Here is a 12,800-nt window from a genome sequence, read left to right on the forward strand (position 1 = left end):
TCTACAGAACAACTCCATTTGAACCAAGCGGCCAAAACCAGCTCATTTCCTGGTTGCTCACTAGCGCCACTACGGTTGGCTCCAGTATAGGTGTTTTCATATCCGGTTTCCATGTAAGTCTACGGTACAAATGTATACATATAACGTGATTACATGACACAGTACAGTCACGGATGGAAATTAAACTCCGTAAACATTTTATAATATATTTTAAAACATAACGGCAGACAGTCACAGCTAGCCTCAAGTTCGTTCTGCAATCGTTCGTTCAGGTTGATGGGCTTTTCCGCACCGGACTGTCAATCACATTGTAAGAATCACAGAACCGCTAACTCTATGGTTTTGGCTCCAAATCGACAACATGGCCGCGCCCGCCATTGAGCTTCAAAACGTGTTTTAGAGACCCACGGAGAGTCAGTGGGTGACGTCACAGTAGCTTTGTCCATATTTTTTACAGTCTCTGATTTGAACAAGAACATTCGACCTCTGACCTCCATGCACTGTGCTCCTCAGTGGGCAGGAAACGGGGCTCAGGTCCCCAAATAAACTAATGGAGCATGAAGCACCCAGTAGGACTGGGGTACAAGATGAACTGATGAATTCAGTGCCCCCCCCCCCTTTTTTTGTGGTTACAGGATATGGGACACGGAGCAGGTTTGATAGACAGGCAGAACCAACAAATCCCCCCCCCCCCCCCATGGGCAACAACTGACTCCCCTGAAATCACATAACATAAATTCACTTTGACACGCCCCATGCTCCACCTTATTCAACAATCCCCCCCAAGCCCCTCCCCCCCCGGCCCCCACCACACTATTGTTCTGGGGACCCTGGAAAAGGTTTTCTGTTACATCACTCGAATACTAATACGTTTCGAGGCAGTTGCTATGAGTTAAACACGAAATCCTATGAAAAATAATTTCTCTTCCCCGGTCATCGCGGCCATTGCATTCAGTGCAAATGCAGCACATTTCAGAAACCGTGTGAAAATGACAGGGATACATTAACAAGGATAAAGACGCTACAGAGAGAGAGACACACACACACACACACACACACACCCATTTAGGGACAATAAAAACACTGCTGTCGCCGCAGAGGTGCAGCTGTCACGTGTCACCAGTAACAGATGGTGTGGCATTTCCGCTCAGGAGCCTAATTGCTGATGGTGGGAAATGTGAAAGCCTAAATCTTTCAGCTGAACACTATAGGAAGATATGCCTGTCACTAGAAGAGGCTTTGTACGGTATTAGGGGTGCGATCGGTTACTAATGATCATGTGGGTTTTTGCTTTTATGTGCTTGACGTATATCCATGAATATAGTATCCAGTGAATATAGGCTATTGCAGCAAAAAGTAAAAATAATAATACTTTTACAGAATAGCATTTCACTGAGCAGCCTTATTTTAGTGTTTTTATTCTTTTTCATTTGCAGAAAGACATTTTGTTCTTTTTTTAATAAATGCTTGTTTCACTGCGGTTTTTATTTGATTTCTGACGCATTTCCTGTTTTTAAACCTGACAAACTATTCTGCCATTTTGTTCTTGTTTTTTTACCTTTGTTTTATTATCTCTGTTAAGCTTTTTTGTGCTTCTTTATTGTTTGAAAGGTGCTATATAAACAGAATTTATTGGCTTAGATGTCAGACTTTCTAACTATCCTGCTTAGTTTGTTTGTTTTTCCTCGTCCTGTCCACAATGGCATAATATAACACAAAGCTGCATTGCCGTTAGCCACGTTCCATTATAATGCGCATATTAAAGTATTTCATCTTTTTGAAAATGTAAGACAGGCATTGAGCTTTCTCCCACAGGAAGTTCGTTCTGCTTTTAGTAAAGCAACTATCTGTCCACTGTTTACACCATGATATTTGTATCTATCAGTGAGGTATACCAAAGCAGGACTTTAAGAAGAGTGCAGTTATTGAATGTGACGAGAATGAGTTTGATCTTGCATTCTCAGTTAAAAAAAAAAAAAAAAAAAAAAAAAAACACAAACCACCATGAATGTAAATCATTCCAGCAGTAATGCATTTGTTGACAGTGAAGATGCTGGCAGCTTTTATACAAAAAGCAAAGAAAAGCTATTAACTAATCGGCTGGTAAAATGGTGGGCCCCCGTGAGAGCAGGTTGGGCCCTGTCGTTGCGGGTGGGGAGTTGGCGGTGATGTGATGCAGTGATGCACCGGTCTTCCCAAGGGTATATATCTTTCTAATAACTTTTACCTCCTTGCACCCTTTCCACGTGTCCTTTCCTCGCATCCTTAGGCCCACTCAACAGAGAAATGAAGGAAAGGGACGCTAGGAAAGGACGCGAGGAGAGAGGAATGGAGGAAGCGTGTACTAGATAAACAAACCGTTCTTCAGTCAAACGTCAGTTTGAAGCCACGTCAACTACAGACGTGGCAGATGGGGAAAGGTGGACCCCACACGTCGATCGTTTACTCGTCACGCCTTCTGAAAGGAATACTTTCACAAAACAAGGCTGCGCTTGTGTATCCTCGCTGAAGCATCCTCCAGGAGCCTCCTAGCTCCTCCAAGGAGGCATTTAATGGATTGAAATGTCCTAAAAGATGGCCGACCTCGATTGATTTCCCGCTCAAGCGAAGACTGAGGAGATGAGGCATTGCTCACATGCGTACTGCCCGCTTCCCCCCCTCCCTCCCCAAAGTTGTTTAAACTACGTTTGAGTAACCGGTTTTGCAAGCTACATTTTTCAAGAGTAGCTTTGGGTAGTTCAACTACTTTCAGTGTGAAGCAATTGGTGATTTTGTACAACTACACGTTCAGAGTAATTTCTCCAACACTGGGTTAATTGAAGGAAAGAGAGAACAACCTGCAGGAAAGGCACTGCTCTGTTTAATAGTGTAAGATGAGCTTACATCATAGAGCCTTTCTCAGGTGAGCGCTCAGGTAGCTTCTAATGAAGCAACAGCCTACAGAGGCTACAGTTTGTTTCCCTTGAGAGGTGTGTATCCTCAGGTGAGCTCTCTCCTGTAGTACAGGTGTGCAGTAATCACAGGTCTGCGGGTGCGTGCATCCGACGTGTGTACCTGCTTCACAAAGGCAGTGAACCCAGCGAATCTTGTATCTCGCAGGTCCTAAGGCAGCACTTCGGTGTCCTTATGATTATTATCGAGATTATGACAATCTCAAGCTCTTGTAGTGTTTGCTAACGGTGTAAATCACACTTTCCTGAGCTGCTAAAAGCATCTGCAAAATTACTAAACTGCAAATCCCATGAGTGGCATCGTAACAACCTGAGAGGCTCAAACTGATGGTGATAATGATTCTGTTGCTACACAGCCTAATGTTTTTTTTTTTTTTTTTTTTTTTTTTGGTGATACCTCAAACTATATCCTCAAATCCATTTGCTACAGCACAATTTTCAATCTCCCTCTTGTACATGCTTGGCATCAGCTGTTCATAGCCTAAATCAGATGTTATTATCCGAAAAGGTCCAGTGTGGGTGTAGGCTTTTATTTTAACCCTGCACTATGACATCAGACTAAACAAATCAACTAATCAATCACACCCCTGGACTAAACTTTTTTTTTTGCGCTTATGTAAATCTTTATGGATGATCGACTAAATGTAAAATGTCCAGATATGATTACATATGAAGGTTAATCCTTCTAGTCTTCTGCCATCTTAACTTATTCAGAAGCTTGAAAAAATGAAACAGCTGGACTTTCTTTAAGGGGGAAAAAAACACATACACCCCTACATGAACATTTCTATCACTGTCAGACCTTAGCTGTAATGGGGAACAGGCCTCCTAAAATTGAAAGACCTTTTTAAAAACTCTGAGGTCAGACTTGTGCCTTATGCAACACCACCCCTGCAACCTGTCGGGGCAGGAGGGTATTTCAGTAGCTTTTTATTTTAGCATATAAAGCACGTTATATAACACCGAACTGGGCTCAGGGCGGATGAGATCAATATTAGTTTCATACGCAGAGGCGCAGTGGCGTAGTAGTTTATTAGCTGAGCTTCTAAACCAGAAGGTTTCTGGGTCAAATCCCAGGAGGCGGAAGTGCTGCTGTGATTGGTCATCTTAACCCGCACTGGCTCGCTAAGCATCCATCAGTACATTACTGAGATTCATGTGGTGTTACAAGGAGTCTGCAGCAGAAACGGATTCCGATAATATATAGTTCGGCTTAGATGACCATAGAATCAATCTGTGAAAGGGTTAGAGTGCAAGAAGCTCACATTCAAGGGTGTTGGTACTGGCGCCAGTGCCAAATGTACTTGTATCGATGTTCAGTTTTCAGAACTTTAGCTACAGTCCAGCTGTATAAAATTAATTATCTGACTAATGACCGATAGTACACTTCAAAGATGTAAGTCGATCTTAACAAGTATTTCTGACTTAATCTGATTTCTTTTCTGACTTTTTTTTTTTGCTAAATAAGATGGATTGCCAGTCAAATGAGTTTCACTCATTTCAAGTTTGGGCAATAGGGTAAGAATTCCGCTTGTTAAGCAAGAAGTAACTTAAACAATCAAATTTTATTCTTGAGAGAAAAATTAAGGTTTTGAAAATAAGATTAAGGGCCATTACTAAGCATGCTGCAAATTACTGTCAGTACCACAATTCTTTTTTTTTTTTTTTTTTTTTTTTTTTTTGCTGTTTGTTTACAGAATGCCATCTAAAGAGAGAACAAGTGGGTTGGTGCTCAGGGATATCATGGAGAGGGCTTCAGCTTTGAAGATTAGGGACACAAGATCATGTTAAACTGTAGTGTCCTTTTGGGGAGACCTTAGGCATTGTAAATGGGGTTTAATATGTATTAAAGAAATTAATTTTACACATCAACGCTTTTGACTTTTTAGGTTAGTTCATTGCTTAATATTAAAATTGTTCTGATGTGCCTGCTGTGTTGGGGACAGCCTCATCTTTTGAATAGTGATTAATGGAAAAGATGTTTTTTTTAAAAAATTTAAAAAATGTTACCACAACTCGCTGTAGCAGGTCACATGCATAAATTTCCATTCTTTTCTCCAATATTTTTATGGGCTAATATCAGAACGCCCCAAAATACATATGCATTAACCCGAACGTGCATATTTTAGGGTTCTGCATTTCTTGTTTTACCAGCACAGACCTCTGGTGAGCACCTTATCAAATAGTGTTTTCCCATGTCTCAGTGTCTATAAAAGCCCCACAAGTCCTTAGTCTTTTTTTTTTTTTTTTTTTCTTTTTGTATGTGTAATTACTTTTTTGTAAACTAAATTCGTAAGCCAATGCATATGACCTAAAGATAAAAAGTCGTGGCCACTATTCAAGTGTCGAGGGTCAGGGGTCAAGGGTCGAGTGGCTCCTGAGACAGGACGATGTCCCTCTTCAGTCCAGGAGCACAACCTTGAGAGCGTGTGACAACGGAACACTGCGCCGTGTCGTCCGCCAAGTACAACACCAATACCGCGCCCGACACCCGAGAGAGCCAGTGCTTCACTAGAACAGGGCGTCTTTCTGTGACCACTGGGGCGACATAGCTCAGGAGGTAAGACCGATTGTCTGGCAGTCGGAGGGTTGCCAGTTCAAACCCCGCCCTGGGCATATCGAAGTGTCCTTGAGCAAGACACCTAACCCCTATCTGCTCTGGCGAATGAGAGGCATCAATTGTAAAGCGCTTTGGATAAAAGCGCTATATAAATGCAGTCCATTTACCATCTAATGGGAACTGGGCTTGTGGCTCAAAAAGGTTCATGGGTTCATTTCCCTGCTTTCAGGTACTGCCGTGGTACCCTTGAGCCAAGATGCTTAGCTGCTTGAACTGCTTCGGCAAATATCCAGCTTGTATATAAACGAGCGCACTAAGTGAACAAATGTAATCAGTGCAAGTCGTTCGGGATGGTGAACGCGGGGGGAATGTAAATAATGGAATGTAAATATCTCTCCGTACACAAACCGTTTCCCAGGCCCCTCTGTCCAGGGACAGGAGCGCGGTTTGTGAGTAAATGTGAGTCAGGCCGTAACGTGCCCACGTTTGGTTACTCTCGGGGAATTGGAACTCTCCCAGAGTGACGGCATGAGATTTATGACTAATCACTGGAGGCAAACGTGATGAGGTCTGTGCTGGAGACTGGGGGATCGGGGGAGGGGGGGAGGGTTTTCGATTTAATCAGACGTGCTATTGGGGCGGTAGCTGGATCAATGGACCTGCCTAAAGTGCTTGATTCAAGCTCAAGCTTAGACACATACAGAAACACTGAGGCTCTGAAGAGCATATCAGGTAAAATAATCATAATAAAAATAAAATAAAATAAATGGATTACAAATGTAAATAGAAGAAATACAAACGTGACTGACATGTGGGGTGTATGGGATGTATAGCTACGTGACTAAAATATGAAGGTAAAATGTTCTAGTTGCAGTATAGACAGGGTAGGATGTCGGAATGCAAGTCCAGCCTTGCTGTTAAACGCGTTGTGAACACTTGCTGGCTTTTTTTGGTCTAATTTTAGCCTTGGCGCTCTGTGTGCCGCCGGAGCTGGTTTAGATATTTATGAGTCCTCAGTGCCCCTGTTTGTTTTGCTGGCCCATCTCTCTCTCCAGCGGTTCCGTTTCGCCTCTGAGGTTGCCCCTAAAAAACGTCAGAGCAGCCCCTGTTCTTCAGCACGCCGCTACAGCACGCGACTCATTGCCGTGGCTCCACCGAGCGCGCGCTTTTTTATAGCGCCCCTGAACGTCCCTCGCCGAGCCCCCCAGAGTATTCTAACCCCCCCCCCCCCCACGCCACCCGTCAGCGAGCAGACAGCCTGTCTGAGATGAGTGGAGAGAGAGATTGGAGGGAGGAGAGGGACAGTAAGTGAAAGTGAGAGGAAAAAATGGGGATAGGAAGAAGGGGGGGAGAGAGAGAGAGAGAGAGAAGGGGAAACATGACCCAGCTGTCGTTTAGCACGCACCTGTGCTCACACCTCTGGCGTGAGCTGTAACTGCCCTGCCCGTTAGCCTCTTGCCCCAGGCGCCGGGGAACGGCGGGCAAGAGTGCGTTTGCCCCAGTTTACCCACAGAGGTACCCCGAGTAGGGCACCATCGCCGCTAAATTAGGACAGGGGTCCACCCCCACCCCCGCTTCCCTAGGGCACGTTTTTGAGGTGTGCACGATGCTGGAATATCCAGGAACGGGATGTATGCATGCCCCCCCCCAGAGTGAAGTGTAATGTGGGGTAAAGCTAAAGGTTTTTTTCCCCTCCATGGACATTGTAATGATGGTAATAATGGAGGCTAATAACAGCACAATCCAATGAGTATAATTAAGAAATTTGATGGAATTCGCATCAGTCGTTCAAAAAAATTTAATTACGACAAAAAAAAAAACTAAAGAACAACCAAAACACCGCGCCACGCTTCCTTAGCAACCAATCCTCCACACCCCCCTCCCCTATCCCCCCTGCAAGAATAACAACCGAGCAACCACTGGCCCCTGACGATCGCTCCGACGGCAACCGTTTCCACGGCGGCGGGAGACGGACACGATGCATGCTCACTGACCTTAATTGGCGGGACGAAGAGGAGGAGCGGGAGGAGGAGGAAGAGGAGGTGGGCGAACGCAGCCACGGAGGAGAGAGCTTATCGCCTCCTTTTTGGGCTCCTCGAGGCGCACGCTGGCTGTAGCAGGCGGTGAGGGGGAGGAGGCGCTCGGGCGAGGGTGGGGGGGCGGACGGGGGGGCAGGGGGCTGGGTTTGTAAACAAGGCAGTCCTGGAGGAGACGGAGAGCGCTCGAATAAGCGTGTGCTGTGCATCCCTCGCCGTGGATCTTTGTATATCCTGGTTGTCTCTCCTGCTCGCTCGCTCTCCCTCTCTCCCTTCCTCTCTCTCTCTCACTCTCTCTCTCTCTCTCTCTCGTGCTGCACCTCTGAGTTAGGCCCCTCCCCATACAGCCCCCCTCTCTCCTCCTGTCTCTCCCGCTCTTACTCCCTTTCCCTGTCTTTCCTTCCCTCTTACCCACTCCCGCTTTCCCACCTCATCTCTCTTTCCATCCTTCTCTCTCCTCTGTCTTGCGTCCTCCTCCTCCCTCTCCTATTGAGTCGCTCTCACTTCCCTCCTCCTCCTCCTTCCCCTGTTTTCAGGCTCAGAATCACTCCTCAGACTCCTTTCTCCTATAACAAAGCAGACAACAAAAAAAGCTACGATACCATACTGTTCCCCTCTGCGAGATTCTTCCCTGTTTAAGAGTGGCCAATCGGAACAAAGGCACTCCTCTCCATCAAAGGGGGGAGTCTTTACTAAGTGCCCCTCCCCCACAATCTCTCACCTCATTAATGAAAACCTCTATGGAGCACGCACACTGCTGAATGTTGTTCCAGCCCAATGTTCCCTTAAATGTGATAAGGTGTTAATAATCAGAAAAATCTAAGCAAAAAAGAAAGTGACCATGTTAAAAAAATATATATATTTTTTAATCAAATGAATAGTGATATATAAATTCATACTTCCCTGAGGATCTAGAAATAAATGCAATGGTTTATAAATTATAAGCAATGATTTTTTTAGTTCTTATTGCTCACCGTAAAACACACACATCGAGCACACGTGCACGCACACACATCCTTCTCCTTGTCCGTATGACAGTCTGTGTCAGTGTCTCTCTCCATCCTTCCCACCGGTATTAGAGATTGGCTGACCTCAGCAACCACAGCGCAGATCCTGAAATATTAAATTAAGCATGTGCTCACCAGGGCATCACTTAAAGCTGACGCATTTTATCCGTTTACCCGGACGGACGTGTTCTGAAGTACCACGGAGGCATTCGTGTTAGCAGAACCAGGAAAAGGAATGCCACTGCATATTCACATGCATAAACATGTCCATATGCCAACTGATATGGAGAAATTATGCAGTACATGTCAGGACACGTGTGGCTATAGTCACATAATGCAATAAGAACATATCACAACATGGGAATAAAAGGTTACTGTATGGCATGAAAACAGGAAATTGGAGGATATATAATGCAAATAAAGTAAAAAATGTGTGTAGGGATGTAGGCCTGTATCTTTTAATCTTGAGCATAATTTAATAAAGCAGTATGCAGCCTTCACAAAACTAAGCCTAACCCAAGTTGCTCAGGAATAACTGAAATTCAAGTCTGTGCGGAAACACTTTAGTAGTAAGTTAAAGGTGATTGAACGCAGTCCAAAAGGAAATTGAGTTTCCCTTCTGAGCACATGGCTAATAAAATTGAGGAGAATCATAGTGACTCAGTTCTTTTTAATATACTGAAAGTGTGGCCCGCAGTTTTCAAACAGTATAACAGCCTTCTCCTCACCTCCATATGGATCTGCCTATCCATCAGTAACAGGAACCTCAGATTCTGTGCCGTCCATTTTGTTTTATTTAAATGGACTCCCACTTTCTTGGAGCTGTGAGCGCCATGGCGATAAGGCGGGATGCAAAAGCTGCTGGTTTCTAATTATAATATCGGTTTCCTTCCCCTGTTTAACACCCTGTGTGTGTTATTTCATCCCCTCTGTTTAATGGACTGAGCCCTGTAGCCCATGGCGACCTGCCCAGCCTCTCTAAACCCCCTTCAGAGAGTATTGGAGGAACCTGTCTTTCACTTTTTTGGCAGGGCGGGTATCAACTGCAAAGTTCTAAGTGATGTCCGATAGACCCTCGGCTTGGAACACAAACAGGAGCCACTGTGTGCGCCGTTGCTCCTAATCGGGTCGAATCGCTGCCCCCACACGGCAACCCACGTATGAGTCAGGAACGCTAGGCCCACAGTGACCTCATCGGTGAGGTCATCGCAGTGACGTCATCAGGGGTTTGAAACTTTTAGAGTTTGCTGACCATAAACCTCTGGGATCTGCAGCTCTGGTCCTGGAGAGTTGCTGAGTTCTGGTGACAGGACGGGAGACTGCTTGGTCTGACTGAGATTCCCTCAAAAAAATGAAATTTACCATCTAAACTCTAAGGTGTAAGATCACAAACAATTCTAATTCTGATGTAACTATCCCCACTGGTACTTGAAAGCAAAGTAGTTCTAGAACACTGACTTAGAATTTTGAAAACATTCCAAATAAAACCTGCTCTTCAAAGGGTTCAAATCAGCAACCAGTTCAGACCCAGGATTCCAGGTGAGGCCAGTTACCTGTATAGCTATGTACTAGCACAGAAATTGGGAACTAGATCTTTATCAAAACTAAAATAGCTGTAACTACGCATTTCTGTGCAACAACAAAAAACCAGACGGGTGCAGGTTTGAAACCTGGGTCCCATTGTACCGCCCTTCAGGGTGTATCACTTAAATCTGAATTGCTTGGGTAGATATCTGGCTGTGTAAATGTGAATGGATAATATTAGATTTTTATTTTTAACTACAGAGGAGGGCATCCATAAGCATTAAAAAAAGACAAAATTGGGACCCAGAGATTGGAACAAAGACCGAGCCCCACCCCACCAGGTTTTGAGTGAAAAGCCCCAGGAGAGGGAGGGAGGGGGGGGGGGGGGGCTCAGAATAGACTTCCTGTGGGCTGGAGGTGCTGAAATCCCCCTGTATCCACCCGACGGCACCATCTGCCTGGGGCATATGGAGGCGTGAAAAGGGGGTGCAGTCCAGGCCTCGGGGTGGGGTGCAGGTGCGGGAGGGGTGGGGGGGAAGGAGGGGGTAACCAGTGAGCCAAAGAGAATCATTTACAGAACCGCCACCCCCGTCCCGCCTCAGCCGCCACCCCCTAATTAGACGGCATCACCTTTGTCTGCGGTGTGACGGGGATACGCCTGTGTGGAGCATCTTTGTTTGGTGCACACAAGCTGCAGCATCTTTGTTTGGCGTGCGCAAGCTGCAGCTATGTCAAAAAAACCAAAAAAAAAAACCAAAGAAAAACAAAGAAAGGAAGCAGGCTTAAGTTCTGCAGTCTTATCGGATGACTCTCGGCTATCCGGCTAATCTCTCCGATAACCTTGTTAAAATTCCCCACAGTCGATTTATATCCTCTGTCTGCTCCAGTAGAGCACTTGTCTCGGGCTGAATTACCTCTTTTTTTTTTTCTTTTCTTTTTTTAAAAAAGGCCAGCGATATGAAGGCTCATCCTATTGCATGAATCACCTGAGTGTAATTTGCTGGTACAGCGATACTGTGGCACTTAAAGGGGCTCATCCCATTCGCTTATTTTATGGCCTTAACGTCTGGCCTTGGTCCTCATCTGACCTGGAAATCGCATGAGCTCCACCATCTTTAAGGACATTCAAATCCAACGAATTCTCCTGGAGGATGCTTCAGCGAGGATACGCGAGTTAATTATTTATTTTTTTTTATGCGGAAGTAAATTTTCGAAACGCGTGACTCATAAATGACCTCTGCCCATCTGCTACGTCTGTGATTGACGTGGCTTCAAACTGACGCTGGACTGAACAATAACGTTCCATTTGCCTAATACACGTTTCCTCGATTCCTCCTCCCCCGCGTCCTTTCCTTGCATCCTCCGTTGGGGGGAACTAAGGAAGCAAGGAAAGGATGCCAGGAAAGGATGCAAGGAGGTAAAAATAAGCAACTGGAATAAGCCCAAAGAATAAAAGCTTCTTTTCTAAAATCTTCTAATCAAACTTAAGTTCTGGAGGTAGGACCACACCACCACCTCTTCCTGTAAACCAATCACCTGGATTGTAATACAGTACTTTTTCAGGAGTCGCTGGCATTTCATCCTCTCCTTGTGAAATTTGCATATCTGTCCTCCTCCCCTTGTCCCCCCTTTCCAGTTGTAGTCCAGGAACAGTAAGACATGGAATTCTCAGCACCTGTGCCTCCTTTTGAAAAGGACCAGAGGTGTCAAACTCCAGTCCTGGGGGGGCTGCAGTGTCTGCTAGTAAATGGACTGCATTTATATAGCGCTTTTATCCAAAGCGCTTTACAATTGATCTTGCTAGTTCTTCGTGTGTTTCAACATGAGTTGGTTCATTTAAAGTCATCGATTGGCTAAAGAGTCTGCACACCTTGTTCACCAGGCCTTAATTGTAAGTTGGCTGCTGATTGACAGGAAACCACAAATACCAGCAGTCACTGCGGCCTTCCAGGACAGGAAGTTTGACACCCGAGGTCTAGAAAATGTACACAAGCGTGATGGCTCAAATGTTCAACGGAGATATTGAGGTGCTGGGGCAGCATTACACTGCAATAAACGGAAGAGAAGTGTGAGGAGAAACAGAATCACTTTTGAATTCCTGACAGTTACACTTGTTCTCCACTTCTGTGTGTCGCTCTTGATAAGAGTGCATGCTAAGTGATTGTAATGTAATGTGAGATGCTAAGAACCTCTTTGCTTTGTTTTATTTCCTCTCTTATTGAATTGAATTCACTTACAGACTCTGAGAGAGAGAGGGAGGGGGGAGAGACTTGTGACATCACAAGGGACTGCAGGGAGAAATTATCTGTAGCTAACTGTGGCATGATGCATCGTATTTCACTTTGTAAAATTTGTGTTAAACATTACACATGGTCCCTGAGAAAAAAATCGATAAAAAATAAATGAACACTGAAAGAATGGAATACAGGAATCTCAAGGTACATTTCTCAAGGACTCAAATCTTGCAAATCTATATCTAACATAGCGAAGGACTGAATCACACTTGGGATCGAACTACACTGCTTTCCTGGGAAGTGAAAAGACAAGAAATTTGAGACCAACTTTATTGGTGCCTAAACATCTCACTAAATCAAGGTTAGCTAAGTCCTTTTTTTTTTTTTTTTTTGCTCTTCCAGTCCAGGAAGCAGAGTTTTCAGGCCTGATTAAATTAACTCATGTTGTGATCTGATTGGCTGCTCTCCACTCAAAGCCGCTCTGATTG

The 12,800-nt window shown here is 44.8% G+C and overlaps 1 protein-coding gene across 2 annotated transcripts in view; it reads right to left on the reverse strand.

Moving 5' to 3' along the window:
- LOC118207733 (contactin-2-like) overlaps nucleotides 1–8,258 on the reverse strand; it is a 37,932-nt gene extending 29,674 nt beyond the window's left edge. Inside the window, exon 1 of one of the 2 annotated variants that reach the window (XM_035381683.1) lies at nucleotides 7,506–8,258. The gene's annotated coding sequence lies outside the window, so the exon portion shown is untranslated. The remainder of the gene's footprint in view (nucleotides 1–7,505) is intronic. The other variant, XM_035381684.1, reaches the window with a different exon arrangement.
- Between the last annotated feature and the right edge of the window lie 4,542 nt (nucleotides 8,259–12,800).

Source organism: Anguilla anguilla, chromosome 11, assembly GCF_013347855.1.
Source record: "Anguilla anguilla isolate fAngAng1 chromosome 11, fAngAng1.pri, whole genome shotgun sequence".
In the NCBI taxonomy this organism is placed as follows: Eukaryota; Metazoa; Chordata; class Actinopteri; order Anguilliformes; family Anguillidae; genus Anguilla; species Anguilla anguilla.